The sequence below is a fragment of the Eucyclogobius newberryi genome, unplaced genomic scaffold, assembly GCF_026437365.1.
Source record: "Eucyclogobius newberryi isolate DKJ021-1_F unplaced genomic scaffold, fEucNew1.0.hap1 SCAF_15, whole genome shotgun sequence".
In the NCBI taxonomy this organism is placed as follows: Eukaryota; Metazoa; Chordata; class Actinopteri; order Gobiiformes; family Gobiidae; genus Eucyclogobius; species Eucyclogobius newberryi.
This window is the reverse complement of record NW_027315779.1, coordinates 12,951,139-12,972,176: the sequence shown is the minus strand read 5'-3', so window position 1 is coordinate 12,972,176 and position 21,038 is coordinate 12,951,139. Positions and strand designations below refer to the sequence as shown.

The window sequence follows — 21,038 nt, the reverse complement described above, 5'->3', positions numbered from 1 at the left end:
AGCAATAGTGTTGTACCTCCAAAAGAAAAGTTACTTTGTACACATTTTTAGAATTCAATATACATTTTTTGATATTATTAATAATTGTATTTGTTTTAACAGAAGAAAAGTAAAACATGGAAACACAATGGAAGAGTGTTATGATCTGGATGTGTCTGATGAGAACAAACATACAAAGCTGTAGTTCTTTTGGTACTGAAAATGTTATCATGTTTTTTATATTTTGTTTTAAATTCTACAAAATATCTTGTTCATTGGCTTTTTAATGAATGTGTTAATTTATGTTCGTGCACTTTATCAATACATTGACATCATTCTGTGAGCAAACTACAGACAAATGTAAAATCGAATTAATCACTGCACAGATCTGGTCGGCACAAATCTTCTATCATGTGTTTTAAGCTCATTAATAATGGATGATGAAGCATCCATTATTAATGAGCTTAAAACACATGATAGAAGATTTGTGAAAACTTGTGTCCGTGTAAACAATCTCGTCAGTCACACTCTAATGGCGGTTAATGACATTTGCAGCCCTCCTTGATGGAGGTGAGGGGGTTTGAGCGTCCGAATGATCTAAGGAGCTGTTGTCGGGGGTTTCATGCCCCTGGTAAGGTCACCCAAGGCAAATAGGTTCTAGTTGACGGGTCAGACCAAGAACGGTTACAAAGCCCTTTATGACGTGATGGGATCTTTTACTTCTGAAACACTTCAAAGGAATCTATGTTTATCATCAATCCACTCAGCCCTCATGTCCTACGCTCAACTCCTCATCTACCCATGATGCACCTGCAGATCCTTGGCCTCCTTCAAGTTCCCCACAATTCATTGTAACTTTAATTTTTTTGTGAACTTTATCACAGAAATGAAATACAATTTAATTAGAAAAAATGTTATTGCCATTGGCAGTGAACAAAATGTGTTTCTGGACAGACCTGCGCACCTGACTGGGTGACAGGTGCGCAGGAGAAAATAAGGCAAAGAAAACTCCTGTACACTGTCTCATGCTGCATTCGTTATATTAGAACGACATACCCTCTGACCTTCATCAGATGTGAGCATAGCCAATTCTTCTCCCCTTTTATAAGTAAAGGAATTGCTCACATTAAGTCACAAGCCAATCACACGAGCACAAAACACATTCACAATTGGACCCTAAAATCACCACAGTATCAGTGTATACACTAGTTACATCATCACGAGTTGTTGTTGTTGTAGTCAGTTGAAATTGGTAGCTGTGTCTCAGACCACATGACCCTGACCTGTGGAGTGCCCCAAGGGTCAGTCCTGGGTCCCCTTCTATTCAACCTCTACATGCTGCCGTTAGTTCAGTTGACATGCAGCAAAAATGTGTCCTATCACAATTATGCGACACTCAGATTGCATGTTTCACTGACGGCAGGTGAATATGGACCAGTAGATTCACTCTGTCACTGCATCCAACAGATCAGTGTGTGGATGCAAAACAATATTTCCAGCTGAACTCAGACAAGACTGAAATAATCGTTTTTGGCCACAGAAACAAAGAGAAAGTGTTAGCGGTCACCTCCAGAGTTTCGCTCTAAAACCTACAAATCAAGTTAGAAATCTAGGGGTAATAATGAACTCAGACTTGAACTTTAACAGCCACATCAAATCAATAACATCAGCAGCTTTTTACCATCTAAAAAACATTGCCAAAATAAAAAATATTGTGTCTAAACCAGATTTGGAGAGACTTATCCATGGGTTTGTCTCCAGTAGATTAGACTAGTGTAACGGCCTGCTCACTGGTCTCTCCCAACGAGCTGTAAAACAGCTGCAGTACATCCAGAACGCTGCTGCTCGGGTCCTGACTAGAACCAGGAAGTATGATCACATTAGTCTTGTTCTCAGGTCTGTGCACTGGCTCCTGTGGCTCAGATAATAGACTTTAAAGCAGCTCTACTTGTGTATAAGTATCTCCATGGCCTAGCACCAAAGTACATCTTGGATATGTTAGTGCTAGGGATGCATACCTAAACCCACGTTCAGGTTCAAGTCCGGATTCGAATCCACAGGTTTAGGTTCAGGTCCGGACCTAATGAGTCCGGCTGAACTCATGCCATTTTTGCATAATGTTATAACAGCATAACACAAGCTACTACGCTAAATTAAGTTGAAGACACATGAACAAGGACGACTATCAAACACAAGGCTTAACTGCAGACTGAAATAAACTCAATTTATCTGGTTTATTCACTGTTTTTTAACAAGTTAAAAGTTACAAGATTTGTAAGTTACAACTTACAAATCACAAGCTGCTAACTAGCTAACACACATTCATGTGTTTTACTAGAGGAACAACTCCCGAACAAGAGCAAGTTGAGTATTGGTATTGGGGCAGCTGTTTCAGCTGATACTATGTTTGTCAAGTGTATTACTGGTTTGACTGGGCTGTTCCCCACACTTGAAGTTTAATGCCTTTAGATACATTTCCACTCTTTAATTTTGCAGATCCATTGGCATCAAAGTCATGTAAAAACCTTCAAAAACGAGCATAACAGTCAACTAGAACCACTATCAATCAACTTAGCAGTATCAAAAATAGAATATGAAAATATTTTACACTACACACAATACATCATATTAACAGCATTAAACACAAGACCATATTTAACAACTGTAGAATACAAATACTATTACAAAATATAAGCTCCAATTAATGAATCCGGCAATTAAACAATATTACTTTGACTTAGTATTTACTTAGATGTATAAATATGTATATTGCACATTAACCCACCTAAATAAATGCTACACCACAACATAATACAGTTATTTTATTCATATTGTAGCGACCCTAGTCTCTAGTGCGCGGTCTCTGGGGCGGAGCTAAGAGCGGGCTCAGGAGACGAGGTAGTTTTTGATGTTCCTGTTCCATCACCATGGTTACGGCCAACAGTAACCAACTCTGTTCAAGAAATAAAGTGACAACTTGTGAGCACTAAACCAGCATTACTGACCTGAGCGAGAAGTTACAATATTTACACCCAAACCAAAGCACAACCGGCTCCTTTAACAAGCGTCTTAAACTAACTCACGGAGCGGCACAAGCAGCGACGCACGCGGCGGCTTAAAACGATTCAATTAAGCCAGCGATCTTCCCGAATGTTCGGTCTCTCGTGTCTTTAAACTCATTGCGCCGTCTTCAACTTCTGCCGCGGGGAAGACGCGTGCGTCGCTGATGCTCCGGGCGCGCCATTGACAGCGATGTCAGTGTTTACGTCTTTTCCAGCGCGAATTTTGCAATCTATGGAAGGTTTAAGATGGTTTAGATTCTAGAACGTAAAGGCTATAGAATGTGAGTGGTAGATTTTTAATGAGTCCAGAACCGAATCACCGGGGTTTCGTTTTTTTTTGGACCTGAACCTAAACGTTTTTACAAGTCCGGATCCGGTCTGTCGTAGCGGTACACATCCCTAGTTAGTGCCATATGAACCATCTCGGACTCTGAGGACCTCAAGGACCGGCCTCCTGCTGGTGCCAGAGTCAGGACTAAACATGGACCGGCCTCCTGCTGGTGCCAGAGTCAGGACTAAACATGGACCGGCCTCCTGCTGGTGCCAGAGTCAGGACTAAACATGGGGAATCTGCATTTCAGTTTTATGCAGCTAAAATCTGGAACAGTCTTTCTGAAGATGTGAGACAGGCCTCTACTCTGACAATGTTCAAATCTAAGCTAAAAACAGTTTTGTTTAGCTGCGCATATGACTGAAAGGACTTTTTCTTTGCACTCTTCTCTTTTATTTTTGTGATTTCATTAGTTTAGACAATCAGTTGGATTGATTTAAAAGGGATTTAAAAAGAAGTTGGACTCAGAAAACACGTTACTCTTTGTAGCTAGGTGTTTTTTTATTTTTATTTTTTAATCAGTTAATTTTATTGTATTTCTGTTTCTGTAATTTCTTTGTGATTTGAATGCATTTTTCCTGCTATGTGAAGCACTTTGAATTGCCTTGTGTATGAAATGTGCTCTACAAATAAACTTGCCTTGCCTTGTCTTGTGTTACTTTGAATGGCGGTTGGCAGCTGAAAAGGTGCATTCACCGTCACCTAGGTCATAGGTCACATACGTCTTCAAAGTATGTGTATCGTGAACAAAATAAAAAAAATAAAGGAGAGAAAGAGAAAGTTGAAATACAGGAACAATAATTAGAATAATCATAAGGTTATTATAAAAAAAAAACAAATGTAACAGTTGAACAGTGGTGCACCAACATTTGTAATAAACTAGAGTCAGGAAAACCTTTGTTTTTGCAACACTTTCCAAACATTTAGAGAGTTTGTAGAGTAAAAATCCACTTACCCTGAAATTTAACCACATCCGCCAATCCAGCCCGTTCAGTTCTAATACAAATAACCTACTTCTGGCGTAGGCACAGTGCGGAAATGCATAGGGTCCCACCATCACACAAGACCATCACCACAAGACGGACCCCAATGGTTGAATATAAATTGCCAAGCCTAACTTTAGCTTATATTTGTGTATTTTCAGGGCATTGAATGGGATGACGAGTGTGCTAATTCTTGTTCTGTAGTAGTTTAGGGCCCCCGCAAAGTAGAAAATGCCCCTATACAAACACTGCCAACGTGCCCGAGCAGTAGCGGTGGGCAGAGAGGACACATCGTTAAACAAGATTTCATTGTGCGTTTATGAATTATTGATATTTTAAAATCATTGACACTGTAGTTGGTATAATTATTATTGCAAATAAAGTTGCGAGGAAAAAACTGATATATATTGGTTATTGAGCATGCAGAGTTCTCATTGTAACCTAGAGACAGATTACACAATACAGGAAGTCTCCACAGTGGACAGATACAGAGAAGGGGAGTCATTTGAAAAGTACAGCTTGATCCCATAACTGTTACTTTTTGTCACTTGGCATTGGTTTAGACCGTTAACCAACAAAGAGAAGTCAGCACTTTGCAGTTAAATGCGACACAAGGCTCTTTTCATACAAATATGATAATTGTCACTCGTCCCGCAACATTTACATACGTGGCAGAAAAACCATGATCTGATTTTTGGTGTGTGTTTACAGCACAAGAGAAATCTGATCATCAAAAACGCCTAGTGACATTTGAGAGGAGAAGCACAATGTATACATTTTAAAATAACTCAACAATTTTCTTTTTTCTTGTTTTTCTCTTTGCCACATTGGTTTGCAGTTTTTGCATAAATGCCCTTGTCAAAACCTGCACACATAACAATTTAAATCAATGAATGTGTTTACTTGTACTTATTTACATTTGCATTTTGCATGTCATTGTTATGTGTTAAATTAGAAGTAAAATATTAAGAAACACTATTAGGCCTGATGAGAAAAATAAATCCAGCCTTTAAAAAAAATCCTAAAATCAATGTTGAACAGAGTCTACGAAACAAAGGCAAGAGCAAATTATTTTTTAAACAATATTTAACAGGCAAACATTAAATTGATAGGTAATGAACAGTGTAAAAATCGAAAGACAGAGCTCACAGAAAACGGGGAAATTGAACAAAACAGTTTTCAACGTGTTTTAAGTGTTACTTTATTGATTCATGTCTTAAACTCTGAGAGAAGTGTAATATCACTGAGACCCCAAATTGTATATTGAGGGATTTCCAAGGCCTTAAACGCAGTAGTGTAAACAAGGCTCAAGTATAAAGAGTTCACCTCAAGACCTCATCTCTCTCTAACTCTAAGGCCAAATATGACTCAATATTGCTCTATAAACAATATTCAGCTGTTTGATTTGTGCAATAACCTCTATCAAAAGAAGATTATAAATTTCCTACAGCGATAGTAAAACCAATCCTTGAGAGTGGTGAACATAAAGAGGTTAAAACTACAGGCCTGTGCCTCTGAGGTCATTGAAAAGTAGTGGCTTAACAACTTGTAGCAAATCTGAAGAGCAAAGGTATAATCCGACCAATGCAATGGCAGAGGTGGCTGATAAACCTGCTTTGGCACTTGATAATGTTGCCAAATGGTTACAAGATTCATGCCTCACTCTTCACACTAAAAAAACTGCAACAATGTGTTTTAATAAGAAGTAAATCTGTGGCCAACAACTTTGTGTGCAAGGACAAGTTGTCAATAATGGTCAAGAAGTCAAATATTTAGGTTTGTATTTGGACTCAACGCTGACCTTTGATAAATATATTCAATATCTAAACAAAGTTGCCAAATTTAACATCCTAAAGTATACTTGACATTTTCAGATCTTGTCATCTTTAAAGAAATCAACTGAGACATTATTTAAGCATAATTTAATCTCAAAATGTTTGATTAAAAAGCCTTTAAACTACCATTGCGACTTAGGATTCTGTATTCTGAAATGTGTCTGCAGCTCTCTTTTTTCAGCTTCGATCACATTGATTTATTGATCCTGATTTGACTATTTCCCTTAAACGCACTGATTACGATTTTTTTTGTATAAATTTAAGGACATAATGATTATAACTAGATAATGTGCAATGGCTGAAGCCATTATAGCAGCTAGGCTATTTCCAGATTCACTTTTCAGTTCAACTTGAGCTTATCATGCCACAATTGTAAAGAATGTATAGGTTTCAGCTTCCTTTTGTTAACATTAGGACTTTTCACCGTTCTAACTATATAATATTTTTTATATAAATTGTTAATTTGTCATAATTCGACATCATTCTGAATCCTATGACTAGTAACCTTTCAAGGAGACAATAATAATGTTCTTGCTATTCACTGAACACAGTACAGAGCCAATGACTGGAGCTGCTCTGTGGAGGTTGTAAAGGCCAGAAAAGTTCAGATTATCCTTTTCAAACATGGAGAGCGAATATATCAGGGACTATGACACAATTATATCTTTTCTTGGATATTGGGGACCTTTCCAGCGCAGGGTGTTTTTGGCCCTTGCAGTGAGCATCATCCCAAATGGATTTATTGGGATTTATATTGTATTTGTGGGTGACACGCCGCCACATCAGTGCTTTATCCCAGACACTTATAACGTCAGTGAAGCTTGGAAGAACGTGACCGTGCCAATGGAGACTGTAAACGGAGTGACAAAACGCAGCTCGTGTTCAAGATTGAACCTGGAAATGGTTCAAAATTTCTCTGCAAATAACCTGGCTCCAGACGTGGATGTCAACGTGAGCGCAGTGCCTTTGGAGAGCTGTCGAGACGGCTGGACCTACAGCAAAGAGATTTACCAGTCCACCATAGTAACTGAGGTAAGAACACTTAGGGCTTAATTTTACCCCCAGACTTGGTGTTAATGATACCCTTTTCCAGGGAGCGGTTCCAGGCCATTATTTTTCTACTTTGCCAACCTTATTGTGATAGTGTTGATAGTTACCAATGACTTGTAACAGTGGCCTTCAGCACCACCTGTGGGAGATGTTTTGCAGTCATGAGTCCTGAGCAATAATATTGTTTGATTTTCTGTTTTTCAATTTGTTCCCAAAATTCAACTGGGAGTTTGGGGTTCAGAGCCCTTTGCTCAGGGCTGTCCGGTCCATGTCCGACCAAAGCAGGAGCTGTGTTCATTGCCAGCATTAAGTCAGATCCCGGAAAAGCAGAAGAAGATGGATGGACATTCCAGTCGCTGATAAATACATAATATATTATATAATAGGTCTTGACTGAAAAACTTACATATCAGCCGTCCCTAATTCATACATAATTGAACAGTGAACTGAAAGTGTTTTCTCTGTTTGCAGTGGGACTTGGTGTGTGATGAAGTTAATAAACTGCCCCTCTCCACCTCCATCCTCTACACAGGCGCCCTGGTGGGGAGCTTCATTTCGGGGCAGATGTCGGACAGGTGAGGGGACACATTTGGTGATCAATATACTGGTGGATGATCAGCCACTTGCTTGTCTTCCACCTGGTCAAATTACAGGTCAGAACTGTAAAGAAGCAACAACGCTCACAATGAGAATGCTTTTTTGTCTTTCTGTCACTTTCTCTCTTGCTCTATTTAAGCAACAAAAAACAATGTAGTTGAAAAAATGCAACAATTCCAAATGAGTTGACAAAGAGCAAAGTAAATTAAAGCCGCAAGCGGCATCCAACGGCCCTCGCGGGCCGCCGGCCTTCCGGCTCTGCGCTTTCGACTTGATAAAGATGGCGCCCTTATTAAGATAAGATAAGATAAGATAAGATATTCCTTTATTGTCCCACATGGGGAAATTTCATTGGTGCAACGCAGGTAGATACAGAGGTAGATACAGAAGAACAGATCACTTATAGGAAGTCTGAAAAACACTTTCAGTAGAAGATCTCCTATAAATAAATAAAAACTCCCATAGACAAATAAATAAATAAATACATAAATACCATTGCATGTGATCACGACAGTAATTGCACATGAATATGTGTCACGACAGCACATAGGTTGCACATGAATTGCACATGAATTCCAACAGCAATTGCACATATGACAGAATTGCACATGGTTAGGTCAGTATTGCGAGTGTTCAGTACTAACAGTTTTTGTTATAAAGTCTGACAGCAGCAGGAAGGAAAGACCTACGGAACCTCTCTTTCACACAGTGTGTTGAATTAAAAAGAACTTGACAGACGGCGACACATTTGACATGGCCAATCCAGTGCAAATGAACACAAGTGTCAGTCAAATGTGCAGCTCCGCCGCACAGAGACCGTAGCACTTAGAATATAAATATGGATAACTTTTGATGCCCCGCTTGTGTAGATGTTATTCCTAAAAGTTAAGCTTGATCGAGCTATTGCCCACGTTGGAGTTTGTTAAAGTGTGAAGCGTAAATGTGAACATTTCATAGATTTAGCGTTTTTCCCATTTGTGACAGTATATTTGCAGCTCCACGGCACAAAGACCGTACCACTTAAAATCAAAATATGGATAACTTTTGATGCCCCGTTTGTGTAGATGATTTTCCCCAAATATGAACATGATCGGGTATTTGCCCTAGGAGGAGTTCGTTAAAGTGTGAAGCGTAAAAATGTGGTCATTTTAGAGATTTCGCTGTTTTCCCATTTGTGACATATATTTGCGGGTCCGCCACACAGAGACCGTAGCACTTAGAATCAAAATATGGATAACTTTTGATGCCCCGCTTGTGTAGATGATTTTCCCCAAATATGAGTTTGATCGGACAATCGCCCTAGGAGAAGTTTGTTAAAGTGTGTCAGTTGGTCAGACGGGAGCAATAGGTCCTCCGCCCTGCTGGGGCTCGGGCCTAATTAAAGCCGCAAGCGGCATCCAACGGCCCTCGCGGGCCGCCGGCCTTCCGACTCTGCTCTCTGCATTTTACAGAGAGGGCGCGTTAGCGTTGTCTAAGAACTAAGACAGCGACACATTGTACATGTACAATGCTGTGCTTAACCAGTGCAAATGAACACAAATATCGGTCGAATGTGCGGCTCCAGCGCACAGAGACGTGACACTTGAAATAAAAATATGGATAACTTTTGATGCCCCGCTTGTGTAGATGATTTTCCCCAAATATGAGCTTGATCGAGCTATTGCCCACAGAGGAGTTCATTAAAGTGTGAAGCATAAATGTGAACATTTCAAGGATTTGGCGTTTTTCCCATTGGTGACATATATTTGCGGCTCTACCGCACAGAGACCCTAGTACTTAAAATCAAAATATGGATAACTTTTGATGCCCCGCTTGTGTAGATGATTCTCCCCAAATATCAACTTGATCGGGCTTTCGCCCTAGGAGGAGTTCGTTAAAGTGTGAAGTGTAAAAATGTGGTCATTTTAGAGATTTTGAGGTTTCCCCATAGGGATAACATGGGATGTTTCTGTCATCGCTACGGCTACGCTGTACAAAATATGACTTTGGCTCCCATACTTTTATGATCAGGATGGCAAATGAGAATTGTGTGCAAAATGTCATGTCATTTGGAAAAACTCTATTGTTTATAGGCCACTCTGAAGGCCAAATAGTCAGAATTCTGGGAAACGTTTGCGGCTCCGTCGCACAGAGACCTTAAAAGTTATCCTAAAAATTTGGATAACTTTAGATGCCCCACTTGTCTAGCAGACGTACACCGATTTAGAAGTCGGTGGGCAAAACGCACTAGGAGGAGTTTGTTAAAGTGTAAAACATAAAAATGTGGTAATTTGAGAGATTTTGCTGTTTTCCCATTTGTGACATATATTTGCGGGTCAGCCACACAGAGACCGTAGCACTTAGAACAAAAATATGGATAACTTTTGATGCCCCGCTTGTGTAGATGATTTTCCCCAAATATGAGTTTGATCAGACAATCGCCCTAGGAGGAGTTTGTTAAAGTGTGAAGCGTAAGAATGTGGTGATTTGAGTAATTTCGCGATTTTCCCATAAGGATATCATGGGATGTTTCTGTCATCGTTACGGTTACGCCGTACAAAATATGACTTTGGCTCTCATACTTTTATGATCAGGATGGCAAATTAGAATTTTGTGCAAAATATAATGTCATTTGGAAAAACTATTGTTTATAGGCCACTCTGAAGGCCAAATAGTCAGAATTCAGGGAAAAGTTTGCGGCTCCGTCGCACAGAGACCGTAAAAGTTATCCTTAAAATTTGGATAACTTTAGATGCCCCACTTGTCTAGGGGACGTACACCGATTTTGAGGTCGGTGGGCAAAACGCCCTAGGAGGAGTTCGTTAAAGTGTGAAACAGAAAAATGTGGATATTCGAGAGATTTAGCAATTTTCCCATAGGGATAACAATGGAGGTTTCCGTTATGGCTACGGCTACGCCGTAAAAATTAAGGCATAAGTTTGATTGGCCTTTTGCTCGGGACCCCAAAATAGAATTTTGGGCAAAGTTTAGAACATTTGTGTAAAACCAGTTTTTGTCCATCAATGTTCACTCAAAGGCAACTCTGTAGGGGGCGCTATCGCGCCCATTTCAATTTTGTCATCCTAAACTGGTCCAAACTTGAAAGTTTAACAACTGATTCAAATTTGTTCCTAATCGGACTCGTTTTGATCAAATGGGAGCAATTTTTAGAATTGCAATATCTCAAAATAAGTTGTCCAACTTTGCGGCTGCGCCGCACACAGAGCGTAAAAGGTATCCCAAAAATTTTGATAACTTTAGATGCCCCACTTGTCTAGAGGACTTACACCAATTTTGAAGTCGGTGGGCAAAACGCCCTAGGAGGAGTTCGTCAAAGTTTGACGTGAACAAAATGGCTAACTCAGCGTGTTTTTTATTTTCAAAGGAAGATGGCGGGCATAGGGTAAGTCTGGGGGCGTGGCCACAGTAATATATGTTTTTTTGTCCTCAAGAGCGGAATGCGTGTCCCGAATTTTGTAGCTCTACGACAAAGTTGACCTCGGGGCATCTCCCATAGGCGCAATGTATTTTGACTTTTGTCGGTGGCGCTGTCGCGCCATTTTTTAACGAAAAAAAAAATGGCCCAGAAAAAATCTAATTTTTCGCCGATTCTGAATTTTGGGCAAAGTTTGGTAAGTTTTTGAGTATGTTCAGGGGGTCAAATTAGAGCTCAAAAAGCAGAAGAACAAGAAAAATAAAAATAAATATAGCCGCAAGCGGCAATGATCGGCCCTCGCCACGCCGCCGCCACACCGCCGCCACACCGCCGCCACGCCGCAAGAGGAGGGGGCGCTAACGTGCCCCAATTGTCCTTTTATTACGCCTACTGCTGAATCTGTGACGCTGTCACATCTTCTCCCCTTTGTTTTACCATCAAAAAGCAATTTTCTTTTGAATTCTTGGCAAAATGTGTGGCTTTGCCGCACAGACACCGTGACTCTTAGAATAAAAATGTGGATAACTTTTGATGGTCCACCCCTGAAGATGAGTCTCACCAAATTTCAGGTTAATATGTCCAACGCCCTAAGAGGAGTTTGTGAAAGTATAAAGTGTAAACATGTTCTGGCGATTTCCCCATTGGAATAACATGGAAGGTTTCGGTCATCGTTACGGCAAAACCATAACAATTATGACATGGGTCTCATTGACTTTTTTGATGGGGATGCCAAAATTGAGTTGTGTGTCAAATTTCATATAATTTCGCAAAACTAAATATTTAACCTCCATATAAAATCTGTAGGGGGCGCTGTGGCTCCAAATTAATTTATTTCACTTCAAGTAGGTTTAGGGCAAAGAGTTTAACAACTGATTCTAATTTGACGCAATTCGGACTTTATCTGCGCAAACGGCAGAAATGTCAAATTTGGGAGATTTCTGAAATTCTTCCTACAGTTTGCGGCTTTGCCGCACAGAGACCGTGAGAGGTATCAATGTAATTTGGATAACTTTTGATGTCCCACTCCTCAGTAGCATTTTCACAAAATTTCAGCTTTTTGGGGCCAACGTCCTGGGAGGAGTTCGTAAAAGTACGACGTTTGGAAAAACTCCGAAGTCATGTTTAGCCATTTTTGAAGCAATATGGCCGACATTTGGTTGGGCGGACGGCGTTGCCGTAATAATATTTTTTACTTCTCTTGTCACCATCTACCTCTGCGCCAAATTTCATGATTCTACAATCTGTTTTTTTTGGGTCATTTCCCATCTCTCAATGCATTTTTGGTACATTTGGGGGCGCTGACGCGCCAATTTTTTTTATTTTAGAAAAGGGAAATAGCCAGAATGTAGAGAGACACGATTTTTAGAGGTGTGCTAATTTTTGTGACTTTTCGTCAATGTTCACTGGGTGAAAAATAGGGGGGTTGGTCCCGAGAAGAAGAAGAAGAAAGAAAGAAAGAATAATATTCCGATGCGAAAACAATGTTTCCCATTTTTCAAATATCATGAACTATACATTTTCCGAAAGCGCTCGCGCTTTCCTACCTCATGGTGTGGGTCCCTGGTCACTGACGGGTACTTTCGTTAATTTTGAGTGGGCTCCGCCCACTTTGTGTTTTTGGCCCTCTATACAGCAATAATGTTCAATTTTTGCATTACATGCTTATATGCACGGAACATGCAAGATATGGGGAACGTATTCGTGAGCTACTTAGCGCAAATGAGTGCTTTATCGTCATCCCAATTTAAAGTGCTCGTTTAGTGCGTACTTTTGCACGGGCTTCGCCCGTTTACAACGGTAAAGTTCCATTTTCCTACTACTAATTAGTATGCACGGGGCGTGCGTGAGTGAAGGAGTGCGTTAGTGAGTGTTTGGAAGTGGGCGAGCGCCTCGCGCTCGATTTCGTGCGCACTATGTGCGCACTTTCGCAGCCGTGCTTCGCACGGCCTTACGAGATTAATAGGCCTCTCGCCAGCTTGTGGCGCTCGGGCCTAATAATAATATTTTTAGCAAAAACAATATAGCCGTTTCCACTATAACAACAAATTATACATCGTTTGAAAGCTCTAAGCCTTCCCCATGCCGCCATGGGGTGGAATCATCATTACGATTGCTTACTCGCTCGTCACTCCCTATTCCGTCGGGATGCCCCGCCCACTCCCCATAGACTTCCATTGATTTTATCAGATACAAGCATGGCCCATGGATTACCCCGTTTGGTACCCCGGCCGGATGTTTGGTACCGGATGTTTGGTACCCCGGCATCAACTGTCCGACCACTGGCAGCATTGCGGGAGCAATAGGCCCTCCGCCCTGCTGGGGCTCGGGCCTAACAAGGTGAAAACACATTTGTTTTCTTTTGCAGCTTGTTCTAGTCATGAAAAGCTGAGCTTCCACTGTTGGCCTGTGTACACTACTGCCCCCAGTGGTCCGCACATGCATCGCTAGGCATCCATAAGCTTTCAGCATACAAATGGCATATGGACCAAATGACAGACAAACCAACGCAAAAAACGGACAGAAGCTTCTAGGCGTGTCTGTATTCGTCTAGAACGTAGAGCATAGATGAGTCTTTAGAGCGTTCTTGCTAAAGCTGGAATTTAATTTAGGTGTTGTCGCAGGTGGGGGAGGAAGCCAGCCCTGTTCCTAATGATGCTCCTTCAAACAGCAGCAGTGGCCTCTCAGATCTTTTCTCCAAACTGGGAGATCTTCACCTTCAGCTTCTTTTTTGTCGGAGGCAGAGGATTATCGAATTCCATGACTGCATTTGTGTTAGGTACTGCTTCCTTTATGCCTGGGCAAGACAGTGTTCATTTTGTCAAACATTACATTTCGTCAATGTTGCTGATGAAACCCTGTTGTGATGAAGTTTACAGTGACGTAAAGTAAAGGGGCAGCCGGAAATCAGAGCCACAATTTTCAAACGGAAAGTCAAATAAATGTTAAAGTTTTTAATCAATATTGCAATTCAAAATGTCCGCAGTTGTTGATAACTATCAAGACCCCAGAAAGCAAGATGGCTGTCCATTGAAGTCAATGGGCTTTGCTAATGGCATTTAAAGTCTTTAAAAGGTCTTGAATTTCACTTGACCAAACCTGGAGCTACCCTGTGGCAGGGGTCCCCCAACAAAATCAGGCTGAGTTGGCGATTATGGTTTTTCTGTGATTTCATTATGCTCTCCAACAGTGAAAACAAAGTGCAAAACGGTGCTCTGACAATATTTACAGAGGAAAAAAGTTGAGGAAAAAACACACATGTAAAATTTTGCCTAGACTTCTCCTTTAAGTCTTTCAAAAACCACTATGCAGACGTTACCTCCACTGTAATTCACCACAGACTGAGGCAGAGCTGAAGAGCTCGCCTTTAAATCCCCGTTGGCCCCTCCCACATTACAAAACAGACATATGAAAATAATATTTACACAATTTCTACAAATAAATTGATAACAGATACAAAAATGTAATAATTATTATAGAAATATTGACCTGGACAAACTTTGGAATATGGACAAACAAAGATAATTGTGTATGTAAATCATTTGTGGCTCACATGACCACTAAAGCCCGCGTAACTGACACAATTAAACCCAAACGCGGATGTCTCCGGGTTGGCCCAAAACGCACCACGGGAGGAAAATGAGGAGACGCGGCGCGCAGGTGAGTGTAACAGCAGATTTGCCGTGTTTTGCATTGGTAGAACTGACGCTTCTAAGTGTGCACCCTTAGTCACGGCAAAACGCGCTGGAGAAAATGTGGTAGACGGGTTTTAAAATGTGTAATTGAGATTAAATGATTTGGAGCGCAACAGATAGGGAAACAGGCGCGCACATGCTTTCCCCAGGACCGCGCACTTAAAGACGGAGCCGCTCTGTCACATACCCTGGAAAGTCGAACCTCGGATTCAGGAGGAGCAGAGTGGTTTTCGTCCCGGTCGTGGAACACTGGACCAGCTCTATACCCTCCATCGGGTGCTCGAGGGTTCATGGGAGTTTGGCCAACCAGTCCACATGTGCTTTGTGGATCTGGAGAAGGCTTTCGACCGTGTCCCTCGGGGTGTCCTTTGGGGGGTGCTCCTGGAGTACGGGGTCCGGGGCCCTTTGCTCAGGGCTGTCCGGTCCCTGTATGACCGGAGCAGGAGCTGTGTTCGCATTGCCGGCAGTAAGTCAGACCTGTTCCCAGTGCATGTTGGACTCCGCCAGGGCTGCCCTTTGTCACCGGTTCTGTTCATAATTTTTATGGACAGAATTTCTAGGCGCAGTCGGGGGTCCGGTTTGGGGACCACAGGATTCCATCTCTGCTGTTTGCAGACGATGTTGTCCTGATGGCTCCATCAAAGCCGGACCTGCAACATGGGATGGTTTGCAGCCGAGTGTGAAGCGGCTGGGATGAGAATCAGCACCTCCAAATCCGAGGCCATGGTTCTCGACCGGAAAAAGGTGGCTTGCCCTCTCCAGGTGGGTGGGGTGTCCTTGCCCCAAGTGGAGGAGTTCAAGTATCCCGGGGTCTTGTTCACGAGTGAGGGAAGGATGGAGCGTGAGATCGACAGGCGGATCGGTGCAGCGGCTGCAGTGATGCAGTCGCTGCATCGGACTGTTGTGGTAAAGAAGGAGCTGAGCCGAAAGGCAAAGCTCTCTATTTACCGGTCGGTCTACGTTCCTGACCTCACCTATGGTCATGAGCTTTGGGTAATGACTGAAAGAACAAGATCGCGGATACAAGCGGTCGAAATGAGTTTCCTCCGCCGGGTGGCTGGGCGCTCCCTTAGAGATAAGGTGAGGAGCTTGGCCACACGGGGGGAGCTCGGAGTAGAGCCGCTGCTCCTCCACGTCGAGAGGAGCCAGTTGAGGTGGCTCGGGCATCTGTTCCGGATGCCTCCTGGGCGCCTCCCTCGGGAGGTGTTTCAGGCATGTCCCATCGGGAAGAGGCCCCGGGGAAGACCCAGGACACGCTGGAGAGACTATGCCTCTCGGCTGGCCTGGGAACGCCTCGGGATCCCCCCGGAGGAGTTGGAGGAAGTGTCTGGGGAGAAGGAAGTCTGGGAGTCCCTGCTCAGACTGCTGCCCCCACAACCCGGCCCCGGATAAGCGGCAGGAAATGGATGGATGGAGTAAACTAATAAGCTTGGCATCACCTCCGTCACATGCCTGCATTACTTTATTTCCCGACAGGTACAGAGGTGTTGAGCCCCAAAGCCCGTGTGGTGTTCTGCTCTTTGGGGGTATTCTTGCCCTCTGCCATTGGCTACATGATGATGCCCGCAGTGGCCTATTTCTTCAGAGACTGGAGGACATTACTGATCCCAATGGCAGCCAGCTCACTCATCTATGTCCCACTGTGGTGGTAAGAGCCTGTATCTGTGTGTCAAATGCCCTTCCATCCTCTTATATCCCTGTAATGTTTAACCAAGCTGGGGCAGGTAAAATTTACATGGTTAATATGCAGAATTTGTGTTGTTGTTGGAGAGATTATGCAGGATAAAGGATATTGTCACAGGTTTAAGGATTTTGGTGCTATCTCGATTATCGCTGTAGGGAAAGCTGTCCTCTGCATTTGACCTATCCTTCAATTCGCTGGGGGGACCCTGGAGTCCATGGAGGAAAAAGTACGGTGGAGCCTTGGAGTTAAACCCAGGACTTTTTTGCTATGAGGCAAGAATGCTACCTACCCACTAGTGTTCTAAAGTACTATATATGATCAGGGTCAATATTTGTGATTTTTCATTATGGACTTGAAATGTGGCTTGAAAATACCTATATATGGGTACCAGAATACTGGCTCTGGCTCCATTTGAGAGAGGGATTTGTTCACAGGCGACTGCCTAGAATGAACTTAGCAGCCTCCTCAACCTCTCCATCTCCATCCAATCAAATCTGATCCTTGTGACAATGCTTTTTTGGTGACATACTGGGTTGCAGTTATAGATTGTAGAGGGAGTTGAGTGAGGGCATAGGGATCCAGCCAAATGAAGCCAATTGTGGCTAGTATATAGCTGCTAATGTGGAGTTCCGTGTTTGAAAATTTGAGTGTGGGTTTCATGGAAACCAAAGAGCCACTCAGACACGCAAGAATAAGTTACCCTTTCCTCCTCTACTGGGTGCTTAACATTGAGCTGTCACTCAAACCTGTTGCAAACGCAAGCTAAGACTAACATTGAGATGAGGCAGCACCTGATTGGTCAGTTATTTTTTTATATCTTGATTTACAAAGAAAATAGCAAAATATTAAGGGAGCGGTTGCGCCGCGGCACTGCAACCGCGATCGCCATGTAATTTTTGTCCCAATAACCACCGATGGCTCTTTTGACCCAAAAGAGCCATCGGAGTTTTCCTGGAAATGTTAGGAAAGTTTGGCATCACTGCAGCATTCTGTATCATCTACGTTGTTTCCTCCGAGCTCTTCCCGACGGTGATCCGCAGCACGGCCATGGGCTGCTGCTCCGTGGCCGCCCGCATTGGCTCCATCATGTCACCATTTATCATTTATCTGGGTGAGTTAACCATTAGCGTGATGTCAGCACTGAATGAGTAATCTGACCGGTGAGCTCCCTGCAATCACTGACAATCATTGAAGAGATAAAGAGATGACCGTCACACACACAGACCTTGCAAAATATGTTCTGAACTTTGCTTCATTATATTTTGCATCCATTCACGTTAATGTCTCATGTGCACTAGTGCTTTTGAGCGGTGTGTATGTAACAGAAGGAATCTAGACGTTTCCTTTTTATGTCCATAAATCAGCATGCGGGTCATGTTGTGGTCAAAGGTACTGCCCATTGCCTTCAGCAGAGAAAGCTCGAACACATCAGCGTAACCTGTGCCCGGGAAAGCCCTCTGAGCAGACGACAAAGACACGTATAGATATTACATTTGATCATTTGGCTCTTTTATAACTGTTTGAATGTTGTAACGAGACATCGATTCGATCGGTCGGCTTCTCTTCTCCTCTGCACATGCTCAGTTAGTGCTTCACTTCTCCTCTGCACGTGCTCAGTTAGTGCTTCACTTCTGCTCTGCACATGCTCAGTTAGTGCTTCACCTCTCCTCTGCACATGCTCAGTTAGTGCTTCACTTCTCTGCACATGCTCAGTTAGGGCTTCACTTCTCTGCACATGCTCAGTTAGTGCTTCACTCCTCTGCACATGCTTAGTTTGTGCTTCTCTTCTCCTCTGCACATGCTCAGTTAGGGCTTCACTTCTCTGCACATGCTCAGTTAGTGCTTCACTTCTCCTCTGCACATGCTGAGTTAGTGCTTCACTTCTCTGCACATGCTGAGTTAGTGCTTCACTTCTCCTCTGCACGTGCTCAGTTAGTGCTTCACTTCTCCTCTGCACATGCTCAGTTAGTGCTTCACTTCTACTCTGCACATGCTCAGTTAGGGCTTCACTTCTCTGCACATGCTCAGTTAGGGCTTCTCTTCTCCTCTGCACATGCTCAGTTAGGGCTTCACTTCTCCTCTGCACATGCTCAGTTAGTGCTTCACTTCTACTCTGCACATGCTCAGTTAGGGCTTCACTTCTCTGCACATGCTCAGTTAGGGCTTCACATCTCTGCACATGCTCAGTTAGGGCTTCTCTTCTCCTCTGCTCATGCTCAGTTAGAGCATCTATTCTCCTCTGCACATGCTCAGTTAGAGCTTCTCTTCTCCTCTGCACATGCTCAGTTAAGGCTCCAGTTCTCTTCTGAACACGCCCACAGACTGACCCGCTGCAGGAGAAGAAGAACCAAGCTTCCTGCAGTACTGCTCAGCGGCCTGTAGAGGACACTAAAAGTCACTGTAATTTCCAGCCAAGCTTCTGCAGCAGAAATGATGAGAACACAGGTTTATTTGGATACATTTTGGAACAATTTAAATATAGTTGTGACACGCTTGCCTTTATTGCCCTGACCGCACACCACTGCTTCTGAGACATTTCAGATGAATACTAAATCATCTCTCCAACAACATTGCTAAAATGCAGAAAATGTTAGACAGGTTACAAGCCAGGAGAATATGTTTTATTTTATTATTAAATATGGATGAACTGGTCATTTCAGTTCATGAGTCCAGTGGCAGAGGGGAAGAACCCGCTCTTGTGGCGAGAGGTTCTGGTTCGAACAAATGTATAAAACTGTAAAACTAAAGGGGTCTGCGGTGGTGATGTTGGGCTATTCATGGCTTTGAGTCACACGGAACATTAAAAAAAGAGAAGATTCGTTCACACCTTTGCCAATGGCCTGTCGTTTCCAGGTCGTTCCTACAAATCCCTCCCGTACGTCCTGATGGGTTGTCTGGCACTCACCGGCGCTTTACTGTGTCTCATTTTACCGGAGACGTTTGGCCGGACTTTACCTGAAATCATCAACGAAATGCAACCGATATTCAGGTAAATTAAACATGAGCTTTTAGCATCGTCATTAGCGTACTTTTGGCGTGTTCGTTTATCTACAGACGGCAAGAGTTCATTTCCAATCCATGCTTTATTGTTCCTTAACATAGAATACTAAAACAGAGAATCTTTCCTTCGCAGCCTACACTATTATGCAGGACTTGCCTGCATGTCCCTCAGACCCAAACTATGTAAAACAAAGTATGAATATTTATGAGCAGGTGTGTTCTTCTGTGCTGTTATCATCTCTCGACCTTTACTGTACCATCCGTGTAGAGTCATCTGGTTCACCCTGCACACAAACCACACACTCCCTCGACACTGTGGAGGGAAACCAGAGCAACTTCTCATGCCCTTTCAAGGCGAGGTCACACACATTTAAACGAGCAATTCAATGTGTCGTGCGTGCCTGCAAATAATACCTGCATAAGATGATAATAATACCTGCAATATATTTTCCTTCAGCACTCACAGTTGCATGTTGTCGTCTCTTGTGTTGACAGGAGCAGTGTCCAGAAAGAAAATGACCCCGCGGCAAAAGAGTGTCATGGACAGAGTGTGTCTGGTGAGGCCAAACGCACAAGGCTGTAGTTCTTTTGTTACTGAACTTTTCCATTACATTTAAGCAATGTGTTTGCTTTTATTTACTTTATGTTTGTATGTTTGTTTGTTTACTTTATAAATAAAGTGACATCATAATAGTGAACGTAATGTGTTTTTGTTTTGTCGAAAAGAGTCAAACCGAGCGGATGAACAGTCTGGTCAGTCTGACAGTTCAGGTCGGGCTCGGTCCGGGCTCGGTCCGGGTTCAGGACGGGGGGCTCGGTCAGGGTTCAGGTCAAGGGGCTCGGTCAGGGTTCAAGTCGGGGGGCTCGGTCAGGGTTCAGGTCGGGGGGCTCGGTCGGGGTTCAGGTCGGGGGGCTCGGTCAGGGTTCAGGTTTGGGGGCTCGGTCCGGGTTCATGCCGGGCTCGGTCAGGGTTCAGGTCGGGGGGCTCGGTCAGGGTTCAGGTCAGGGGGCTCGGTCAGGGTTCAAGTCGGGGGGCTCGGTCAGGGTTCAGGTCGGGGGGCTCGGTCAGGGTTCAGGTTTGGGGGCTCGGTCCGGGTTCATGCCGGGCTCGGTCAGGGTTCAGGTCGGGGGGCTCGGTCAGGGTTCAGGTCGGGGGGCTCGGTCCGGGTTCAGGCCGGGCTCGGTCAGGGTTCAGGTCGGGGGGCTCGGTCCGGGTTCAGGCCGGGCTCGGTCAGGGTTCAGGTCGGGGGGCTCGGTCAGGGTTCAGGTCGGGGGGCTCGGTCCGGGTTCAGGCCGGGCTCGGTCAGGGTTCAGGTCGGGGGGCTCGGTCCGGGTTCAGGCCGGGCTCGGTCAGGGTTCAGGTCGGGGGGCTCGGTCCCGGTTCAGGTCGGGCTTGTTCAGACAGTTTAG

General features: G+C 43.6%; 1 pseudogene; it reads left to right on the top strand.

Moving 5' to 3' along the window:
• The first annotated feature begins 6,807 nt into the window (after positions 1 to 6,807).
• LOC140360454 (solute carrier family 22 member 4-like) lies at positions 6,808 to 20,373 on the top strand (annotated as a pseudogene).
• The last annotated feature ends 665 nt before the right edge of the window (positions 20,374 to 21,038 follow it).